The sequence below is a fragment of the Tachyglossus aculeatus genome, chromosome 9 (assembly GCF_015852505.1).
Source record: "Tachyglossus aculeatus isolate mTacAcu1 chromosome 9, mTacAcu1.pri, whole genome shotgun sequence".
NCBI classification, from domain to species: Eukaryota; Metazoa; Chordata; class Mammalia; order Monotremata; family Tachyglossidae; genus Tachyglossus; species Tachyglossus aculeatus.
The window spans coordinates 44,820,879-44,842,735 of NC_052074.1; the positions used below are offsets into that span (position 1 = coordinate 44,820,879).

The 21,857-nt window shown below is 42.5% G+C and overlaps 1 protein-coding gene and 1 non-coding gene across 2 annotated transcripts in view; both read left to right on the plus strand.

The window, feature by feature from the left end:
* Nucleotides 1–21,857, plus strand: part of GALNT13 (polypeptide N-acetylgalactosaminyltransferase 13) — a 299,621-nt gene that overhangs the window by 229,820 nt on the left and 47,944 nt on the right. The window lies entirely within an intron of this gene.
* Nucleotides 17,482–17,618, plus strand: LOC119932707. The gene has a single exon (XR_005452447.1). It is a non-coding gene; the product is annotated as a small nucleolar RNA SNORA7 (small nucleolar RNA).

Genomic DNA, 21,857 nt, shown 5'->3' on the forward strand with positions numbered 1-21,857 from the left:
CAGAAGGAAAATTGGAAAGGGGGGTATTCAAGATGGTTTTGAAATATGTTTTCAGGGGACCTTGAGATAAGGGGAGAGGAGAGAGGGAAAGGAGGAGAGGGAGACGTAGGAGGAAGGAGTAGATCTACTGTGTTGTTGACAGTGTCAGAGAGGCAGCTAGGCAATTCAGGGTGTGGGAGACATTTTCCTAGGGGTAGTACTAGTCAATTCATTAGCTGTTTGTGCCAATTTGTACTTCCCAAGCGCTTAGTACAGTGCTCTGCACATGGTAAGCGCTCAATAAATTCGATTGATGATGATGATGATGAGAAAGGAGCCGGGGCAAAGCCTCAGGGGCCTGCAATCACGGCAAGCCAGCAGCCACAGGCATCTGGGGAATTGTTGTAAGTGGCTCTAAAGTCTATTTGCAGCTTCTCAGAAAGAAACCACCCACCCAATCCTCAAACTGGACATGGACTTCTGGCTCTCCTAGCCAGGTCCTTCCTCCCTCTCAGGGCTCAGGAGCTCCTGGTCCTCTGAGAACAGGAGAGGGACATCCCAGGCAGGTGTCAATGTGGGTAGTGGGGCGGGGGTACGAGGGACATTCAGCACAGAACCAAGTTACCTCCAGATCTTATTTATATTTCTTGGCTAAATCTTGAGGGGATCTCCCTGAATATTGCTCTTGAAAAGCAAGAATGGAATGTGTAAACTTTCCTTGAAATGCAGGATAAAAGAAGTGTCCGGGAGGAGGCATAACAAAGAGAATGTAAAAGCCAATATTAGGGAAAACTAGTGTGATTGGCAGGCACAACATAATACACTCAACTGCCTGGGTTGCTTGGGAAGTTTCAGCTAAATGTAGATAAGGGGCTCCTTGATATTATCTTTCCTGATTAGAATCCAAGCAAAGATCCAGCACAGTTTCATTGGCTGGAACAAAATTGTAGCCTGAAATAATTCACAAGTGTCTTCTGCAAACACAGAGGACATATTCATTATTCCATTTTTTCCTACCCAAATGATAAGCTGCTAATTGTGTTTTCAGTAGAAATAGAGAATCTGAGAATTATTGGCTCATTTTAAACTATTATTAAATAGTCATCATTTCTATAGGTTTTACAACCAGATATGTTGGCATAGTCATTTTGTGTTGGAACATAAATCTTTAGAAGAGTTCTTTGTTGTTTTCATACAAATAGTTTCCTTTAAATGGCTATTTCCATGTGAAACAGTACAGGAAAATAAGGTATTATAATAGAGAAATTTTCAGTAGTACACTGGAAGATTTATTCTTTGCTTTGCACCTAACAGTATTTTATTCACCAGGTGTCAAAATGCTCACCTTCCTACTATCAATTACTCCAGAGTTGAATTGCTTTGAGGGCAAAGAAGAAACAGTCCCTCCAATGTTAATCTCTATTTTCAGGGCTAGTCTAGGTGAACTAGCTGGAAATATGAAAAAAATAAAAAATAGAATCTGCAAACTGCTGGCTAATGAAGAGCCATTATATCCTGAGCCTCAGTTTTAGTAGAAGGAAAGGGCAGTGCATAAAAAGCAGTGTGGTAAAGTGCATAGAGCATGGGCCCGGGAATCAGAAGGTCATGAGTTCTAATACCGGCTTCACAACTTGTCTGTTGTGTGGCCTTGGGCAAGTCACTTAACTTCTCTATACCTCCTCAGTAACCTCATCTGTAAATTGGGGAATAGGAAGCAGCGTGGCTCAGTGGAAAGAGCACGGGCTTTGGAGTCAGAGGTCATGGGTTCAAGTTCCGGCTCCACCAACTGTCAGCTGTGTGACTTTGGACAAGTCACTTCACTTCTCTGGGCCTCAGTTACCTCATCTGTAAAATGGGGATTGAGACTGTGAGCCCCCCGTGGGACAACCTGATCACCTTGTAACCTCCCCAGTGCTTAGAACAGTGCTTTGCACATAGTAAGCACTTAATAAATACCATTATTGTTATTATTAAGAGGGACAGGGACTGTGTCCAACCCCATTTTGATTGTATCCTCCCCAGCGCTTAGTACAGTGCTTGGCACATAGTAAGTGCTTAAAAAAGTCACAATTATTATTGTTATTATTATTATTATTATTATCATTATTATCATTAATGGAACAGCACAAGTCTGGGAGCCAGAGGAAATAGGTTCTAGTCCAAGTAGTCATTGGCTTGCTTGGTGACCTTGGGCAATAATAAATCATAGTTGTGATATTTGTTGAGTGCTTACTATGTGTCAAGCACTCTACTAAGCAGTGGGGTAGATATAAGATAATCAGGTCCACATGGGGCCCACAGTCTAAGAAGGAAGAAGAATAGGTATTGAATCCCTAATTTACAAATGAGGGCACTGAGACATGGAGAAGTGAAGTGGCTTGCCCAAGGTAACACAGTGGACCAGCAGCAGATTCAGGATTAGAATCCAAGTCCTCTCACTCCCAGGCCCATGCTCTTTCCACTAGGTCATGCTGCTCCCAAGGCCCTTAATTAATCTCTCTGGGTGTTAGTTTCCCCCTCTGAAAAATATGGGCTATTCATTCATTCAAATGTAGTTATTGAATGCTTACTGTTTGCCAAGCCCTGTACTAAACGTTTGGGAGAGTACAATTCAACAATAAACAGACATAAAATTCCCTGCCCACAACAAGTTTCAATCTACAGGGGGTAATGATTCTAAAGTGACACCTCCTAAGAATAGTGTTGGACCAAACCTAGAAGGTCAGTGTTGTGAAAGAGTTAGGGAAAAATTGAAGACACTACCCAAATTCAAGGTTTTATTATCATTATTTTTAATCATTGGCTTTTCTTACTATGTTAATGCTGTACTTGTGCTCTTTGCTGTTTAAGCTTAGGAAGCAGGTCTCAGAATCTTAAATAAAACTGACTCAGTAATCAAGTTGGCGGAGACCAAAGTTTTTGACCTTGAGACCTCTGGTCTTCCTTTTTCATCCAACAGCCAAAATGCAATGGCTGTAAGGTCACGGTGGATGAGAGGAAGTGGTAATCGAGAACGTTGCCAAGCCTACAGTGAAAGGCTAAAAGCCCCTTTAATTACATTTGCAGAAGCAGGGCAGAGCCTTCTATTGGCTTCTGGCTCACTTCTAGGACCTCAATTGCCACTTTATGCTTCAAGCAATCAATTGGCATTCACTTTCCCTGCACAGCTCCTCTCACTAACCACCGAACAAATACAAACTTACTGTCTGTGTATTTTCCCAAATCATTATTGGAAACTTAGTGCATGTGGAATTGAATTTTAAACTCTGAGATCATAGCTTGTTCTTTTCGTCTGAGTTAACCTAATAGCCTGTCAGCCTTCCAGTTTGAGTTTGATTATAAAATCAGGTGGATAGTCTCCATATTGATCTTACCTGGAAAAGTCCTCTATGTAAGAGGTCAGTGCCAGGAAAGACTGAGATTGAGACCCAGTGAATTATTTAACTGAAGAAGACTGAAGAGTACAAGCTGGGCCATAGTGGGAAAAGACCTCTCAGTACCATCAATAGAAGATTTTACCCAAGATAATTTTGTATTTTTCCTTTGCCTTTCAAGGTCTTGCTCACGAGCAAAATTGTTTTCAGCAAGAATTAGAGCCCTCTGTAGTAGCTCAGTCCTTACCACTTTCTGTTAACTCATTGGCCATTGTTATATGAGACTTCGGAGATCTTTTAAATTTATTCATGGGTTTTTTTTAAAAGTTTTGTTAATCCACATATGGTAATCTTCAATGCAGGAGAAGACTCGGAAAATAGTTTGTTTTACTTGAAGAAAAAGTTTTGTTAATCCACATATGGTAATCTTCAATGCAGTAAAAGACTAGGAAAATAGTTTGTTTTACTTGAAGCAATTAAACCTGTGGAATCATCATTACGTGCTTGGTTTTCAGATTCATTCATTCATTCATTCAATCGTATTTATTGAGCGCTTACTATGTAAGAGCACTGAACTAAGCACTTGGGAAGTACAAGTCAGTAACATATAGAGACGGTCCCTACCCAACAATGGGCTCACAGTCTGAAACCTCTCTGGTTCATCACTGGAATGGGTGAAATGGGCTTCTGGACAGTGAAAATTAGATTTCTGGGGTACAGAAAGCATGATTATTATCACAATGAGGCATCCACTTTCCAAAAAGTTACAAGAGCTCATCTGTCTGGCAAGAATGCCCTTTTGGTTATCAATCTCAGTGGTCCCAAACCCCCTTTACATTGTTAATGCTTTTGGATCTGTACCCCTTAAAAACTTGATAATCCCCACCCAACCCCTTAGCTTTTAAGTACACATTCTTATACTCTCCCAATCCCCCATCAGTAATTTGCTTTTGATATGTAGCTCCCGTGAAACACTGTCACCCACAATGTCCTTTGAGAAAAATGGAGAAAGACAGTGATGTGGGCAGAATTTTTAAGACCCCATCATCAGTGGTATATATTCAATGCTTACTAAGTGCAGAGCAGTGTACCAAGTGCTTGGCAGAGTGCAGCACAGCAGAGTTGTAGGCATGTTCCCTGTCCAGAGGTGGTTTATACTCTAGAGTCACTTTTCTGTGCTTCAGTTTCCTCATCTGTATAATGGGGATTCAGTATCTGTTACCCCTCCTTTCAAAGTATGATCCCCATGAGGGAGCATTTCATTAATTTATTCATTCATTCAATCATATTTATTGAGCCCTTACTGTGTGCTGAACACTGTACTAAGCGCTTGGAAAGTACAATTCAGCAATAAAGGCAATCCTTGTCCGCAGTGGGCTTACAGTCTAGAAGGGGGGGAGACAGACATCAAAACAAGTAAACAGGCATCAGTAGCATCAATATAAATAGAATTACGTAGACACAACAAAGCAAGCAAACAGGCATTAATATAAATAAATAGAATTATAGATATGTACATATATATATATATATATACACGTGCTGTGGGGTGGGGAGGGGAGGTAGAGCAAAGGAAGTGAGTCAGGGTGATGTATGGGGAGCTGAGGAAAAGGGGGGCTTAGCCTGAGAAGGCCTCTTGGAGGAGGTGAGCCTTCATTTGGGCTTTGAAGGGGGGAAGTGTGATTGTGATTATTTCTACCTGTAGTACAGTGTAGCACAGTGCTTGACATATAGTAGGAATTTAACAAGTACCATAGTTATTAGTTATTATCCTAATGGGGCAGAGTTCTTCAAGTTACACAGGAATCAGCTCTGAGACTGTGTGGCTCATAAATAGTATCAACCAGACTGTAGGATGGGGCTGACAGAGACATTTAGCGAGCCAATATGTTGCAGTTTTACTGCTGACCTTTTTTTTAAATCTCTGAACTGACATATAACCCTCCTGACAGTGTTGAAAGAGCAACTAAAATTATCTCCAGAAGATCATCAGGAACTAACACCCAATGATCACACCAAGCAGCGTCAGCTTAGAGGCCTGAACGTGACTTTGTCACACAATCTTAAGCAAAGGCTAATCCTTGACTAGAGCCTGGGCCTTTCCAAGGTTCAGATCTCTCAGGAATTCACCAGCAAGCAGCAGCAGCCTCCCCTCGGTGGCTTCTGGGTGTCATCCTTAGGATCGTTGGACTGTGTCCATCCCGATTTCCTCGAATCTACTCCAGCACTTAGTACAGTGCCTGGCCCATAGTAAGGATTCAACATAGATAAAAAAATTGTGGGGGTGATTTTGGAGCATACCAGAGAATAGATGGGTCTGTCGAAATGTTGCATTTTTTAGAAAGCATTTGTTATGACTGAGAAAGGAAACTTGAAATAAGTTTTTGCAAATTCTGCTCCTGAGCAAAGGCTTGCTGCATGAAATTCAATCAGTCATTTCATCTTTTTCGGGCCTTCAATTCTCAAGATAGGTATAAAGATGGATGCCTCTCTGAGGCACTGTGAGATTTAATTTTACAGTTCTCCTAAAGCATGGCTGCTCAGTTATTCTGTGGAACGATAGCTCTGTTTATGAAGGGTCTGGACAACCTCAAAATGAAAGTAGTTATCTAAATGCAAAATATCATTATGGCGAGTTTGCATTTCTCTCAAAGGTTATTTTTATAGAATCAAGAATTTTATTTTTGAATTATTAGATCATTTTATTAAAAAGCTATGACTGATCAGATCCATGCATTTTATATTCTAATTTCCGCTAAAGCATTGAAATATTCTCCTTGTTGTTTACCACTCAAAAGCCATTAAGTGGCTTTCATTATCCACTTTGGGGGATTATGGTTTGATTCTTGAAGTTAGTGAAAAGCTTATTCGAAGAATGACATGGTCTTCCAGACAGAGATGGATGGGGAAAACAGGTCTCTGTCATTCTCCCCAACAAAACTTTATTCAGCCCAGCTGAGCAAAACCTTAGGAGAAGCAGTGTGGCTCAGTGGAAAGAGCATGAGCTTTGGAGTCAGAGTTCATGGGTTCAAATCCCAGTTCTGCCAATTGTCTATTGTGTGACCTTGGGCAAGTCACTTAACTTCTCTATGCCTCAGTTCCCTCATTTGTCAAATGGGGATTAAGACCGTGAGGGTCCCATGGAACAACCTGATCACCTTGTAACCTCCCCAGTGCTTAGAACAGTGCTTTACACATAGTAATCGCTTAATAAATGTCATTATTATTATTATTATTATTATTATTGTCTGTTTTCAGTATGGAGACAGAGCCAGGACCAATTGGATTTTGTTAAGAATCTTGGTTCATTTCATTAGTTTCGGTGTTCCCGTACTTCTTTATGCCAAGTGCTTGGAAAAGCAATTTTTTACAAAATTTTGATTTTTCACTCCTACTAAAGCCAGCCCAGCTTTTTGCTCTGAGGGAGGATACTTTCTCCTTTCTTTCTCTGTCCCTTCCTCCTCCTCCCCATTCTGTATTACTCACACACTACAGTTCTGGGCAAGCCTGCAGCTCCCATAATAATAATAATAATAATAATAATAATAATAATGACATTTCTTAAGCACTGGGGAGGATATAAGGTGATCAGGTTGTCCCACGTGGGGCTCACAGTCTTAATCCCTATTTTACAGATGAGGTAACTGACTCCCAGAGAAGTAAAGTGACTTGCCCGAAGTCACACAGCTGACAATTGGCAGAGATGGGATTATAACCCATGACCTCTGACTCCCAAGCCTGTGCTCTTTCCACTGAGCCATGCTGCTCTGCTCAGACTGGATGGGAAGCTTGAAGGGAATGGTGTAATAGACACCTTTCACATCCTCCTCTGCCCCTCGGAATGAGTGCAGTGCATTACTGTCCTTGCAGTGACAAGAGTCACTTAGCGCTTAGTACAGTGCTCTGCACACAGTAAGCGCTCAATAAATACGATTGATGATGAAGAGGGGACAGACTCAAGAAAATAGAACATGAAGAAGGAGGATAGAAAAGGGGCAGAAACCCCAAACTTCTTTCCTTGGTTTTGCTATAGATTCTCTAAGTGCCTCTTGGTAAAATTAAATAATAATAAAAACAAGAAAAGTTCCTTGATGTGGCTAATCTGAGGAAATGATATGATTACCTTCTAGAGCTTTTAAAATACCATACACATTATTGATATGGTAATTGGAATTTACATTCTCAAGCCAGGTTCAATGAGCCGCTAATCTACTTCCTAGAGGTAAATTGGGCTCCTTTGGTATGTCCATTATTCCTTTCAGGTCACAGTTGTGATTCTTTACTTCTCTACTGCATCTTCGATATCTCCAAATTATTAAAAACAATTTTAAGCCTCTGTCTGAGGCTGGGTTGGAGTAGCCGAAAGCTCACTCTAGACTGTAAACTCGTTGTGGGCAGACATGTCTATCAACCCTGTTTTATTGAGCTCTCAAGAATTTAGTACAGTACTCTGCACAAAGTAAGCACTCAATAAATACCATTGATTGAAGAGGCAAGAGATGCTGTCCTTCGTCAAAACAAGGAAAGAAATATTTTTGTGGTACCCAGTCTTCTGATGAAATCTACTTGGCCGATTGATTCTTTGGCATCTGATGTACTCTCCTAAGTGGTTAGTACAGTGTTCAACACTGTAACCATTGAGTGAACTCCCATTTGTTGCCTGTGAGATAGATAATGTATTTAGCATGGTACCTTTTGGTCATATAGGGTGTAAAAGATTATTGTTTCAAAATGGAGTATTTACCTAAGCACACATAAACTTCAGATTTAAAATTTTTCATTATTTGGAACATATTTGGTGCTATTTGGCCATATGGTGATATTCTTTGTGTTTTTCATCATTTACAAAAAATATTTTTATATTGCTCAATATTTTTTGGATGCTGGGAATACATTAATGCACTTTATATCATTTCTAATGAGAAACAATACTTCACTTAGTGCTCTTTTGCAAGATCCTCAATTTTTGTGGAGTTAAGAGTGCCAGCTGGCCGTATTGCCCTTATTTAGCCTTGTAACAATTCAAATGTTGTTGATGTCATTAAGACCCAGATGGATGCATAAAAATTTTCAGCCTTTCATTAACTTGGTCCCATGTAGAGTCATCCCTTACATCTGCTTGATATAGCTGGTCAGCTACCATTATAACTGCTTGTCACCCTGATACCTTTAGCGGCACCTTAGCATATAAATACCTGTCTATGTTATGTCTCTATGTGGATAGGTATCTTTTTTGTGCTTCAAACTTCTTGCTCTTAATCTTCCAATATGTGTGTGGTTGTATTTCTGCCATCCTTTTAGGGGGTTATTTATTAAGCACTTACTGTGTGCCAGGTACTGGACTAAGTGCTGGGATGGATAAAAGCAAATTGGGTTGGCCTTAGTCCCTGTCCTGCATGGGGCTAACAGTCTCAATCTCCATTTTACAGATGAAGTAACTGAGATACAGAAAAGTGAAGTGACTTGCCCAAGATTACACAGCAGACAAATAGCGGAGCTGGGAATAGAACCTTCTTACTTCCAGGCCTGCACATTATCCACTAGGCCATGCTGCTTCTGATCCTTTTGGCCTGATCCTTCTTTTTTACAACTTCCAATAATAATAATAATAATAATAATAATAATAATAATAATAATAATATCATTTATTAAATGCTTACTATGTGCAAAGCACTGTTCTAAGTGCTGTGGAGGTTACAAGGTGATCAGGTTGTCCCATGGGGGGCTCACATTCTTAATCCCCATTTTACAGATGAGGTAATTGAGGCCCAGAGAAGTTAAGTGACTTGCCCAAGGTCACACAGATGACAATTGGCAGAGCCGGGATTTGAACCCATGACCTCTGACTCCAAAGCCCGTGCTCGTTCCTCTGAGCCACGCTGCTTCTCTACCCTAGCAGGGATATTCTAACATTCAGCCCACGGTGGGTGATTAATGTATACAGTTAATGTTGCCATCCAAGAGGTTGTAGATTAAATCACATTCTTTCTCCTCTCACGATTTAATTAAACATAACACTATTTGAAAATTGCGCTCACTTTGGAGTATGTATTTGCTTTCAGAGAGAAAATCCTTTGGCATTTTGGCCTATGAATGACCAAATTCCTAGAACATCATCATTCTTTGGGATTGTTTTTACCTTTCCCCAGCAAATCCCATGACCCAGAAGACTCATCTTCTAAAGATTGGCTGATATTAGAAGGAAGAAAGGTGTTAAACTTCTTCTTGAAATAAATTTTTGGTTCTTTGTTTTTTTCCGCCTCCAGTCAATTGTCTGAAAGATTCTGTTATCTTTGCTTATGGGCCAATTTTTTTAATCTGCAGTGACCTCTTGCTTGGCAATTTGGCACTTTCTTAAATGACTGGTTAGGAAAGCTCTATTCTTTACCCATGATATTAATGCACCTCAGGCTGAACTCTGAATCCAGTTTCCTGTCTTCACCCCAACAATGTGCGGAGGTCAAGCTATAGCAATCTCTCACTGTAACTCAAGCAAATTTCAGCGCCTCCAGTGATACAGGGAGATTGCCTTCATATTTCAAAGAGTATTTCCCAATTGCCTTCCGTTGTGTAACAGAAATCTATATTTAAATTTGGAGATTCTGTAAAGGAAGACTGTCATAGAGACCTTCCTTTGTGCCTCCCAGGACTATCACCCAAAACTATTTTTTTTGTTTTTAAACCCTGACTAAAAAATCTGACAGATGGTTTATCATTTTTGAAACCCTTTACCCTCAGGTGCCTGCCTGTGTCTCAGTACTGGACAGAAATCCTCTTTTCTAACTATCCTCATAATGTGCTTCCCAGCCTTGTTTCTTTAGGAATGATTTCAGTGAATGAGGTGAAATGTCCCTCCCTGTGCTACCGAGAATTCAGTGTCTGAATTGTGATTCACTGAAAAAATATAACCCATTTTGAAGTTGTATCTACTTTAGTGTTAAAAGTAAGGCAGCTTAATTTGGACATCTGTGACCTTCACCTCATCTTCTCTTCAGCTATCTGTTCCAGGCTTCTACAATTTTTGATTGTGAGTCATTGGTTATTTATGTTTCCTGCAGTAGCATCCTCCACAGTTTATTTAAGTGTAAACAAAATTACTGAACAATAAATAATGTGCTTTTTTTTCCTATTCATTGATCACTTAGCGCACACTGATGCTAAGGATGCATTGATTTGTCCCAGGCCAGCTCATGGCTGAACAGATGGGCATGAAAAGGTTTGCTCAAGATCGATATGAATTAGATCACTGCTCTCTAGCAAAACTATGTTAGAAGATATTCTCTTTTTTAAAACGTAATGTGATAGAATGCTGTCCAAGGCAATTTGTTAAAGTGGACTGATTTGAAATCTGAAGCTAGATCATCTTGAAAATAATACCTTGCAAAAGAAATCATGTCATTAATTGAACCTAAGTAAAGATTTCAAAATAGAGATGCAATATCGAACTGGTGTGAATGCGGTGAAATTAATTTTAGGAGATCAGAGCAAAAAGTGAAATTAGAATTGCTAATATCACTCATAAAGTGTCAGAATTTTTATGTGTAAGCTCACTGTGGGCAGGACAGTCCCTTCCCCACAGCACCTGTATATATGTATATATGTTTGTACATATTTATTACTCTATTTATTTTACTTGTACATATCTATTATATTTATTTTATTTTGTTAGTATGTTTGGTTTTGTTCTCTGTCTCCCCCTTTTAGACTGTGAGCCCACTGTTGGGTAGGGACTGTCTCTATATGTTGCCAATTTGTACTTCCCAAGCGCTTAGTACAGTGCTCTGCACACAGTAAGCGCTCAATAAATACGATTGATGCTGATGATGATGATGAGGGAATGTGACCACCAACTCTGTTGTATTGTACTCTCCCATGCACTTAGTACAGTGCTCTACACACAATAAGCCCTCAATAAATATGACTGATTGGTTGATTAAGGTGTATACATATAGAGAGAGCAGGAGAAAGAGAAGAAAAAGAAAGTGGGGGAGGAAGAAAAATTGAGAGAACATGTGAACATGACCTTGCCGCCATTGTTTTTTGTTCTACGTGACATTTGTTGAGGACTGTACCTGGTTCAGGGTACTGAACTGAGCACTGGGTAAAGGGACAGGATAGTGATTTAGCCACTGGCCCTGAGATGCAAAAGCACATACCCTCAAAGGCTGAGGACAGGTAGAAAGATGTTGCCACCAACACAACTGCTGTGCTTCCAACACGGTCTGCATCTGGTGGCTGCTCAATAATAATAATGATGGCATTTATTAAGCACTTACTATGTGCAAAGCACTACTTCTAAGCACTTGGGAGATACAAGGTGATCAGGTTGTCCCATGTGGGGCTCACAATCTTAATCTCCATTTTACAGATAGGTGATTGAGGCACAGAGAAGTGAAGTGACTTTCCCAAAGTCACACAGCTGACAGTTGGTGGAGCCGGGATTTGAACCCATGACCTCTGACCCCAAAGCCCGTGCTCTTTCCACTGAGCCACAACACTACAATGTTTTTGACCCTGCAGGAAGGAGGTCTGCCTGCCCACTTTCGGTGGGACCATCGTGATTTGGAGTTACCAAAAAGACCTAGATCCCGGCTCCACCACTGACTGCTGTGTAACCCTGGGAAAGTCACTTCACTTCCCTGGGCCTCAGTTACCTCATCAGAGAAGCAGCATGGCTCAGTGGGGAGAGCCCGGGTTTAGGAGTCAGAGGTCCTGGGTTCTAATCCTGGCTCCGCCACATGTCTGCTGTGCCTTGGGCAAGTCACTTAACTTCTCTGTGCCTCAGTTCCCTCATCTGTAAAATGGGGATGAAGACTGTGAGCCCCACTTGGGACAACCTGATCACCTTGTATCCCCCCAGCGTTTAGAACAGTGATTCGCGCATAGTAAGCGCTTGACAAATTCCATCATAATTAATTAATTAATTAATCTGTAAAATGGGGATTGAAACCGTGAGCCCGGGACACAGACTGTGTCCAACCTGATTTGCTTATATCCACCCAAGAGCTTAGTACAGTGCCTGGCACATAGTAAGCACTTAATAAATGTCACAATTACTATTAGACTGGGATACCCTTATCCCCAGTTTTTGGCTGGAGTGGTGGGAAGGTGCTGTTTAGGTGCTGGGGTGCAGCAGGGGTGGTGGTGGAGAAGTGGTTTTCTGCCTCACCTCCACCCCAACCAATCAATCAGTGGTATTTATTGAGTGCTTACTGTGTGCAGGGCACTGTACTAAGCACTTGGGAAACTCCAACACAACAGAGTCAGTAGATTCATTCCCTGCCTGCAACAAGTTTACAATAACCTATTTGTGGATTCTTCCACCTGGCTGGCAGATGCAGTTAGCAGCTTTGTGGGCAGGGAATTTGTCTGTTTATTGTTGTATTGTACTCTCCCAGGCGCTTAATGCACAGTAAGCACTCAGTAAATACAATTGACTGCCTGTCCCACCAAGCACACTGCTAAGCTCTGAGGTAGTTATAGGATAATCAAATCGGGCACAGTCTGTGTCCTACATGGATTTTACAGTCTGAGAGGGATGGTGACTGGGTTATTCAATCCCCATTTCCTTCTCCCTCCGCTCTTCTTGTCTTTCTCTTTCCCTCTTTCCTTCATTTGCCCTTTCTTTATTTCTCTTCTTCCCTACTCATTTTGCATCAGGCAGATGGGCCCCCTCATTAATTGTTTCAGTTTAGTGCCAGCTCAGCAGGGAGCACTGTGCTAAGCCCTTGGGAGGGACAAGAGCTCGGGACGAGCTCCCGGGACAACAGTTATTTGAGTTTCCACAGGGTCTCGGACCTCATCAGCAGTCTGTACCAGAGGTGCCATGCGCTGATGATTTTATTTGCTAGCCAACAGCTACATTGAGTCATAAGAGGTGCCCGTAAAGCCCGTTCCCACGGAGCTATAAATCATTCTTTATGGGCATTCTGAAAACAGCGTGGCTTGACTTTTCCTTCAGCAGGACTTATTTAATTCCCCAGGGCCAAATCCAAGCCACTCCAGTTATCTGACTCCTCATGGCTTTCACTCCCCAGCTGGGGCATAAAGGCCAGCTTCCTGAGGTCTCCTCTTTGGATTCCCTAGAGGAATCCTCTTTGGAGCCCTTCCCCCCCACCCACCAATCAGTAATAATAATAATGATAATGACAATGATATTTGGTATTCTTTAAGACCTTACTATGTGCCAAGCACTGTACTAATATATGCAGGTAGGACACAGTCCTTGCCCAACTTAGGGCTCAGAGTCTAAGTAGGAGGGAGAGGAGGTATTGAATCCCCATTTTACAGATGAGAAAGCTGAAGCGCAAAGAAGTGAAATGACTTACGCAGGGTCACACAGCCGGGAAGTGGCGGAGTGGAGATTAGAACTCAGGTCTCCTAACTTTCAAGCTGATGCCATGATGCTTCTGCACCTCACCAGCTCACTTCATCTCTGTCTCATCTAGATAAGAAAACCCAAAACCTTAGAATTCTTATAAGACTCTGCTCCACCCCATTACAGTAACGAAGAACAATCTCACTCCATTTCAAAACCTGAGAAAAACAAATCATGCAGAGTAACAAAAAGAAAGAGGTAACTAGGGTACTTATTAAGCACTTACTATGCTTACTGAGCACTGTCGTAGGTACTGGGATAGATATAAGTTAATCAGGTTGGATATAGTCCCTGTCCCAAATCCCCACATGGAGCTCATGGTTTAAATTAGAGGGAGGGGGATTTAACCCCACTTTACAGCTGAGATATCCGATGCCCAGAGAAGTAAAGTGACTCACATAAGGTCACAAGGAAGAAACGTGGTGGAGCCAAGATTTGAACCCAGGTCCTCTGTCTGCCAGGCCATGCTCTTTCCATTAGGCAGCAACACTTAGGACAGTGCTCTGCGCACAATAAGCATCTAATAAATGGTATTACTACTACTGGGTATTAAGCGATATTCATTGTTGCATTCATTCATTCAATCATATTTATTGAGTGCTTACTGTGTGCAAAGCATGGTACTTAGCGTTTGGGGAAGCGCAATATAACAATAGATACATTCCTGCCCACAGTGAGCTTACAGTCTAGAGGGGGAGACAGACATTAATACAAATAAATAGATAAATAAATAATAAATAACTAAATAAAATTGTTGTATCTGTTGGATGAGTGTTTACTCTGGTATTAGCATACATGAAATATATTATGGTTAAATAGTTTGGTTAGGTTTCGGTGATTTCTGTGATTTCCACATCACGTTTTAAACTGTATTTTCATGTCAGTGACTGCTTTCAGCATAAAGAGTAACACACTTATGCTTTACTCAAATCTACAAAGAAATCACTGAATCAATCAATCAATCAATCAATCGTATTTATTGAGCGCTTACTATGTGCAGAGCACTGTACTAAGCGCTTGGGAAGTACAAATTGGCATCACATAGAGACAGTCCCTACCCGATAGTGGGCTCACAGTCTAAAAGGGGGAGACAGAGAACAGAACCAAACATACCAACAAAATAAAATAAGTAGGATAGAAATGTACAAGTAAAATAAATAAATAAATAAATAAACAGAGTAATAAATATGTACAACCATATATACATATATACAGGTGCTGTGGGGAGGGGAAGGAGGTAAGGCGGGGGGATGGAGAGGGGGACGAGGGGGAGAGGAAAGAAGGGGCTCAATCTGGGAAGGCCTCCTGGAGGAGGTGAGCTCTCAGGAGGGCCTTGAAGGGAGGAAGAGAGCTAGCTTGGCGGATGGGCAGAGGGAGGGCATTCCAGGCCCGGGGGATGACGTGGGCCGGGGGTCGATGGCGGGACAGGCGAGAGCGAGGTACAGTGAGGAGATTAGTGGTGGAGGAGCGGAGGGTGCGGGCTGGGCAGTAGAAGGAGAGAAGGGAGGTGAGGTAGGAGGGGGCGAGGTGATGGAGAGCCTTGAAGCCCAGGGTGAGGAGTTTCTGCCTGATGCGCAGATTGATCGGTAGCCATTGGAGGTTTTTGAGGAGGGGAGTGATATGTCCAGAGCGTTTCTGGACAAAGATAATCCGGGCAGCAGCATGAAGTATGGATTGAAGTGGAGAGAGACACGAGGATGGGAGATCATAGAGAAGGCTAGTGCAGTAGTCCAGACGGGATAGGATGAGAGCTTGAATTAGCAGGGTAGCGGTTTGGATGGAGAGGAAAGGGCGGATCTTGGCAATGTTGCGGAGCTGAGACCGGCAGGTTTTGGTGACGGCTTGGATGTGAGGGGTGAATGAGAGAGCGGAGTCGAGGATGACACCAAGGTTGCGGGCTTGTGAGACGGGAAGGATGGTAGTGCCGTCAACAGAGATGGGAAAGTCAGGGAGAGGACAAGGTTTGGGAGGGAAGACAAGGAGCTCAGTCTTCGACATGTTGAGCTTTAGGTGGCGGGCGGACATCCAGATGGAGATGTCCTGAAGGCAGGAGGAGATGCGAGCCTGGAGGGAGGGGGAGAGAGCAGGGGCAGAGATGTAGATCTGGGTGTCATCAGCGTAGAGGTGATAGTTGAAGCCGTGGGAGCGAATGAGGTCACCAAGGGAGTGAGTGTAGATTGAGAACAGAAGGGGACCAAGCACTGAACCTTGGGGAACTCCCACAGTAAGAGGATGGGAGGGGGAGGAGGAGCCTGCAAAAGAGACTGAGAAAGAACGACCGGAGAGATAAGAGGAGAACCAGGAGAGGACGGAGTCTGTGAAGCCAAGGTCAGATAACGTGTTGAGGAGAAGGGGGTGGTCCACAGTGTCAAAGGCAGCTGAGAGGTCGAGGAGGATTAGGACAGAGTATGAGCCGTTGGATTTGGCAAGCAGGAGGTCATTGGTGACCTTTGAGAGCGCAGTTTCCGTGGAATGAAGGGGACGGAAGCCAGACTGGAGGGGGTCGAGGAGAGAGTTGTTGTTGAGGAATTCTAGGCAGCGCGTGTAGACAACTCGTTCAAGTTGTAGACAACTGAAGAACACTGCTCAGATGATTGGTGTGAAAGTTTTTATCCCTTTGTAGCAATTCAATCAAACTAGCTGGGTGGTCCTTAATGGTATCAGATACTTGTGTCGTTGACCTTCAGTAACGACAGTGTGACTTTCTCTGAGATAGTTAAAATTCATGATCCATGAATCTTAGGAATACGCATTGGCTGAAATACTTGACAGGGAACACACTCAGAACATCTCTCTGATGCAAATAGTTGAAAGTGTCTCCCTGTAGAGCAGACCGAGCTAAAATAGTGGGGCTTTAAGACCACAGAAATCAAGTTATTTCAAAATTGCCACTCACGTGGCCAGAGATGCTGAATTAGGAATTAGAAAAATACTATGAAAAAAAAATTAGTATAATCATGGTCAAATGATTTTCTGATTTTAGCTGGCGAAGTTAAAAAAAAATCCAGAATTGAATTAAAATGGGATCAGTCTGGTTCATGGCACTATCTACGTATCTTCTCGAAACTGTGCCTAAACTCTACTCTGTGAACCTCTGTTAGTAGCAGCAGAGGGACTGTGGAATGGGATGTCTTCCCAAGATCCCTTGCCCATGATGACCATTAAAGTCATCACTGATAGGAGTTTCTGATATGGCCAGATGATTGATTTCCTATCAACTATTGGCAACAGTGATGGCAATTTATGTCTCCCACACCCTTCTGCGTCATTCTGACTTGCTCTCTTTGCTCTTTCCCCCTCCCAACCCCACAGCACTTATGTCCAGATCTGTCATTTATTTATTTGTATTGATGTCTGTCTCCCCCCATCTAGACTGTAAGCTTATTGTGGGCAGGGAATGTGTCTGTTTATTGCTGAATTGTACTCTCTCAAGTGCGTAGTACAGTGCTCTGCCATGGTAATCGCTCAATACATGCGATAGAATGAATGAATGAAAAGAGACAGAGCCTCTAAATATAGCAGATATGGCTGCTGCCACTGTCACATTGGTGAGGAGGGATTCTCTGCTGTATTTGTGACTTAAGGAGGAATTTAATGGGTCAATCAGTGATATATATGGAGCTCTTACTGTGTGCAGAACATTGTACTAAGCGCTTGGGAGAGTACAATATAACAGACTTGGGAACTATGTTCCTTACCCACAGTCAGTCTGGTCAGTCAATAGTATTTTTTAGATCCTACTGAATGTAACCCCTCTCAGGGTCGCACCTGGAGAGTTTCCAGTACTGTACAGTCTCGGCTACGGGAGGGAGAGTCCAGCAGAAGCCTACCCACTCCATTCCTAGCTTGGCCAGTGGCTAGCAAGTGGAAGACAATCTGCTACAATTCAAAACTCACCCATGCTGGGCAGCAGCGGCATGAGAGAGAATCAAGGGTGGTGACTAGAGTTTACTGCATTTACTAGACTAGACTAGAGTTTACTGTGGCAATGGTAAACCACTTCCACATATTTACTAAGAAAACTCTATGGCTATGTTATAAGAATGATTGCAGTTGGAGAGCCGGAGAGATGTGTCCCTAGTGTTTCTAAGAGTCGAAAATGACTCATTCATTCATTCATTCATTCATTCATTCATTCAATCATCTTTATTGAGCGCTTATTGTGTGCAGATAACTGTACTAGGCACTTGGAAAGTACAGTTAGGCAACAAATAGAAAAAATCCCTACCCAACAGCGGGCTCATAGTCTAGAAGGGTGGAGACAGATAACAAAACAAAGCAAAACAAGTAGACAGGCATCAGTAGCAAGACAAGACTGAATGTAAATATTGTACTAAGACAGTTTCCCCACCACAAAGAGCTCCCGCTCTGATAAAGGCATTTAGGGCCTTAGGCCACAACCCCAAATATTGTGACAGTCCCAACCCTTTTGGCATGTATGATCACCTTACCTCCTATTTCCCCTAGCAGTTCTTACAAGCCTTTCAGCACCCCTTTAAGAAAAGATCCCTAAATGATAGACCGTTTATTGTGTACACAGAGACTCACCTACTCCCTCTGAGCCCCACGTGGGACAACCTGATCACCTTATATCCTCCCCAGCACTTAGAACAGTGCTTTGCACATAGTAAGAGCTGAACAAATGCCGTCATTATTATTAAAAGCACTGAGAAGCATTTTATAATCTGGTCTAATAAAGCCTTGGTTTGTAGCTCTTCTGTGTATGGTTGCAAAGCTTTGTCTTTAGACGCTCTTGGATGCATTGAGTCCATTTTAGTTGTATTCATTCATTCAATCATATTTATTGAGCACTTACTGTGTGCAGAACACTGTACTGAGTGCTTGGGAAGTACAAGTTGGCAACATCTAGAGACGGTCCCTACCCAACTGCAGGCTCACAGTCTAGAAGGGGGAGACAGACAACAAAACAAAGCATATTAGCAAGACAAAATAAATAGAATAAATATGTGCAAGCAAAATAAACAAATAGATTAATAAATCTGTACAAACATATATACAGGTGCTGTGGGGAGGGGAAGGAGGTAATGTAGGGGGATGGGGAGGGGGAGGAGGGGGAGAGGAAGGAGGGGCCTCAGTGTGGGAAGGCCTCCTGGAGGAGGTGAGCTCTCAATAGGGCTTTGAAGGGAGGAAGAGAGCTAGGAGTGAATGAATGAATGATATGAATATATACATACATAAGTGTATGTATATATACATACCTGTATATATGTTTGTACATATTTATTACTCTATTTATTTATTCTACTTGTACATATTAATTCCATTTATTTTATTTTGTTAATATGTTTTGAGCCCGGGCTTTGGAGTCAGAGTTTGTGGGTTCAAATCCCTGCTCCGCCAGTTGTCAGCTGTGTGACTTTGGGCAAGTCACTTAACTTCCATGTGCCTCAGTTCCCTCATCTGTAAAATGGGGATGAAGACTGTGAGCCCCCCGTGGGACAACCTGATCACCTTGTAACCTCCCCAGTGCTCAGAACAGTGCTTGGCACATAGTAAGTGCTTAATAAATGCCATTATTATTATTATTATTATTATTATTTTGTTGTCTGTCTCCCCCTTCTAGACTGTGAGCCTACTGTTGGGTAGGGACCATCTCTCTAGGTTGCCAACTTGTACTTCCCAAGCGCTTAGTACAGTGCTCAGCACACAGTAAGTGCTCAATAAACACGACTGAATGAATGAATGAATAAGTAGGAATTCTTGCCTTACAGGACCTTTCAACTCCTGCCCTCAAGGAGTTTACAATCTAGTGGGGGAAGAGTCCCCCTCCTAGGCTGTGAGCCCGTTGTTGGGTAGGGATCATCTCTATTGCTATACTGTACTTTCCAAGCACTTAGTACAGTGCACTGCACACAGTAAGCACTCAATAAATACAATTGAATGAATGAATGAATAAGTAAGAATTCTTGCCTTACAGGACCTTTCAACTCCTGCCCTCGAGGAGTTTACAGTCTAGTGGAGGAAGAGTTCCTCTTCTAGACTGTGAGCCTGTTGTTGGGTCGGGACCGTCTCTCTAGGTTGCCAACCTGTACTTCCCAAGCGCTTAGCACAGTGCTCTGCACACAGCAAGCGCCCAATAAGTACGATTGAATGAATGACTGAATGATGTAGGGCAATCGTGAGGGTGTTTGGGGGCAGGGGGTGCAGCGCTTACCTCAATGATCTTCTCCTTCTTCTGCTCGGCCTTCTTGTTGGTGGCGGTGGCGGCGGGGGCTGCCTTCTTGGAGGGCATGATGGCGGCCAGGGGGCTGCTGCTCTCCACAGTTTTTGTAGGCCTGCTATTTGCTCTAGTTTTCTCTCTCTGTTGGCTTTATTGGAATTGACTATAAGAGCATTGGAGATAGATGTAAGGGGCTTTAAGAGCCTTTGAGAAAAATAAGGAAAATGGTTAAACATTGGCAATCGGATCTGGCCCTCTTGTTTTCGGTGTTTGATTTTTTCTTTTGTTTTCATGGGATTTGTTAAGTGCTTACTGTGTGCCAAGCACTATATTAAGCTCTGGAGTAATACTAACAATAATGGTATTTATTAAGCGCTCACTATGTGCAAAGCACTGTTCTAAGAGCTGGAGTAGATACAAGCCAATCCGGACACAGTCCATGTCCCACATGGAGTTCACAATCTGAATCACCATTTTACAGATCAGGTAACTGAGACATGGAGAAGTGAAGTGACTTGCCCAGAGTCACACTGGAAAGAATTGACTTAAAGGAAAGCGAGGGGAAATAGCTGTAGATTGGGACGGTGTATGATGGGTGGAAGCTTTGGATCTCTCCTTGTGCTAACAGAGGGCTTCCGGCGTTTAGAACAGTGCTTGGCACGTAGTAAGCACTTAACAAATATCATCATTGTTATTATTATTGGACTAAAACTTTGGCCCCTAAGAAGGATTTCCAGTAAAGTCAATGGAAGTGTTGAAAGTTAATTAGATTGTAATTCCTTGAAGGTAGGGATTGGATCTCTTCTACTATCTCTGTTAAACGCTCAGTGCTCTGCCCACTGTAAGTGCTTGATTAATACTAATGATTGATTGAAGCAACTGCCCCTTGCTTCAATAGATGATATCCACTGCTTGTTTGCTGTGCGACCTTAGACAGTTCACCTAACTGCTCTGTGACACATTTCCCTCATCTGCAGAATGAAGATACCATACCAATTCTCCCCCCTTGTATTTTGTATCTACTCCAGCTCTTAGGTCAGTGCTTGGCACATAGAGCTTAACAGAGACCACGGTTATTCTGCGAGGTCTTAGTCGAAATCTTAAGCATTTTTTCTTCTCTGTGAATCTCCTGCTACAGTGGAAAGAGCACGGGCTTTGGAATCAGAGGTCATGGGTTCAAATCCCGGCTCCGCCAATTATCAGCTGTGTGACTTTGGGCAAGTCACTTAACTTCTCTGTGCCGCAGTTACCTCATCTGTAAAATGGGGATTAAGACTCTGAGCCCCCCGTGGGACAACCTGATCACCTTGTAACCTCCCCAGCGCTTAGAACAGTGCTTTGCACAAAGTAAGCACTTTATAAATGCCATCATTATTATTATTATTATTATCCACATCCACAATGGGTAAATATAATCCAAACATTTTGACAAGATCTGTGGTTCTGGAGTGTATTGGACATTCTGAACTCTCTTCCCTACATTGTATCTGAATCTTATTTAACCATTATCCAGAGAACTGGCTGAGGAAAACAGAAATTGGGGAAACCTTTTGAAGTCAAGGAAAAGTATGGAGCCGTTGAGATCTATAAAGCAGAGAGAAGCTGTCTCAAAATCAGTTTAGCTTTGTTCCCTGTGTCCCGCCCATGCTCTAATTGTGGATGGTCTCCTGGATGAAGGGCAGGATTTGAATGTGAAGGCTTCTTCAAGGAGCAGCACAGTGTTCTTATTGGTTTTGTTGGTAAACCGGGAATAGAGAACCACAATTTATCTGTCCCTTTAAGTGATGGAAACATTGCACCATCAAGTTCAAATCTCAATGCCAAGTTCAAACCGTGGCTTAAATCGACTCTGGGTGTTTTTTCCAAAGCAGCAATCAGAATACAGATGGGTAAGTAAGGGAGGGCAGGAGGCACTGGGAGGAAGAGAAGACGGGGCCCGCAGCTA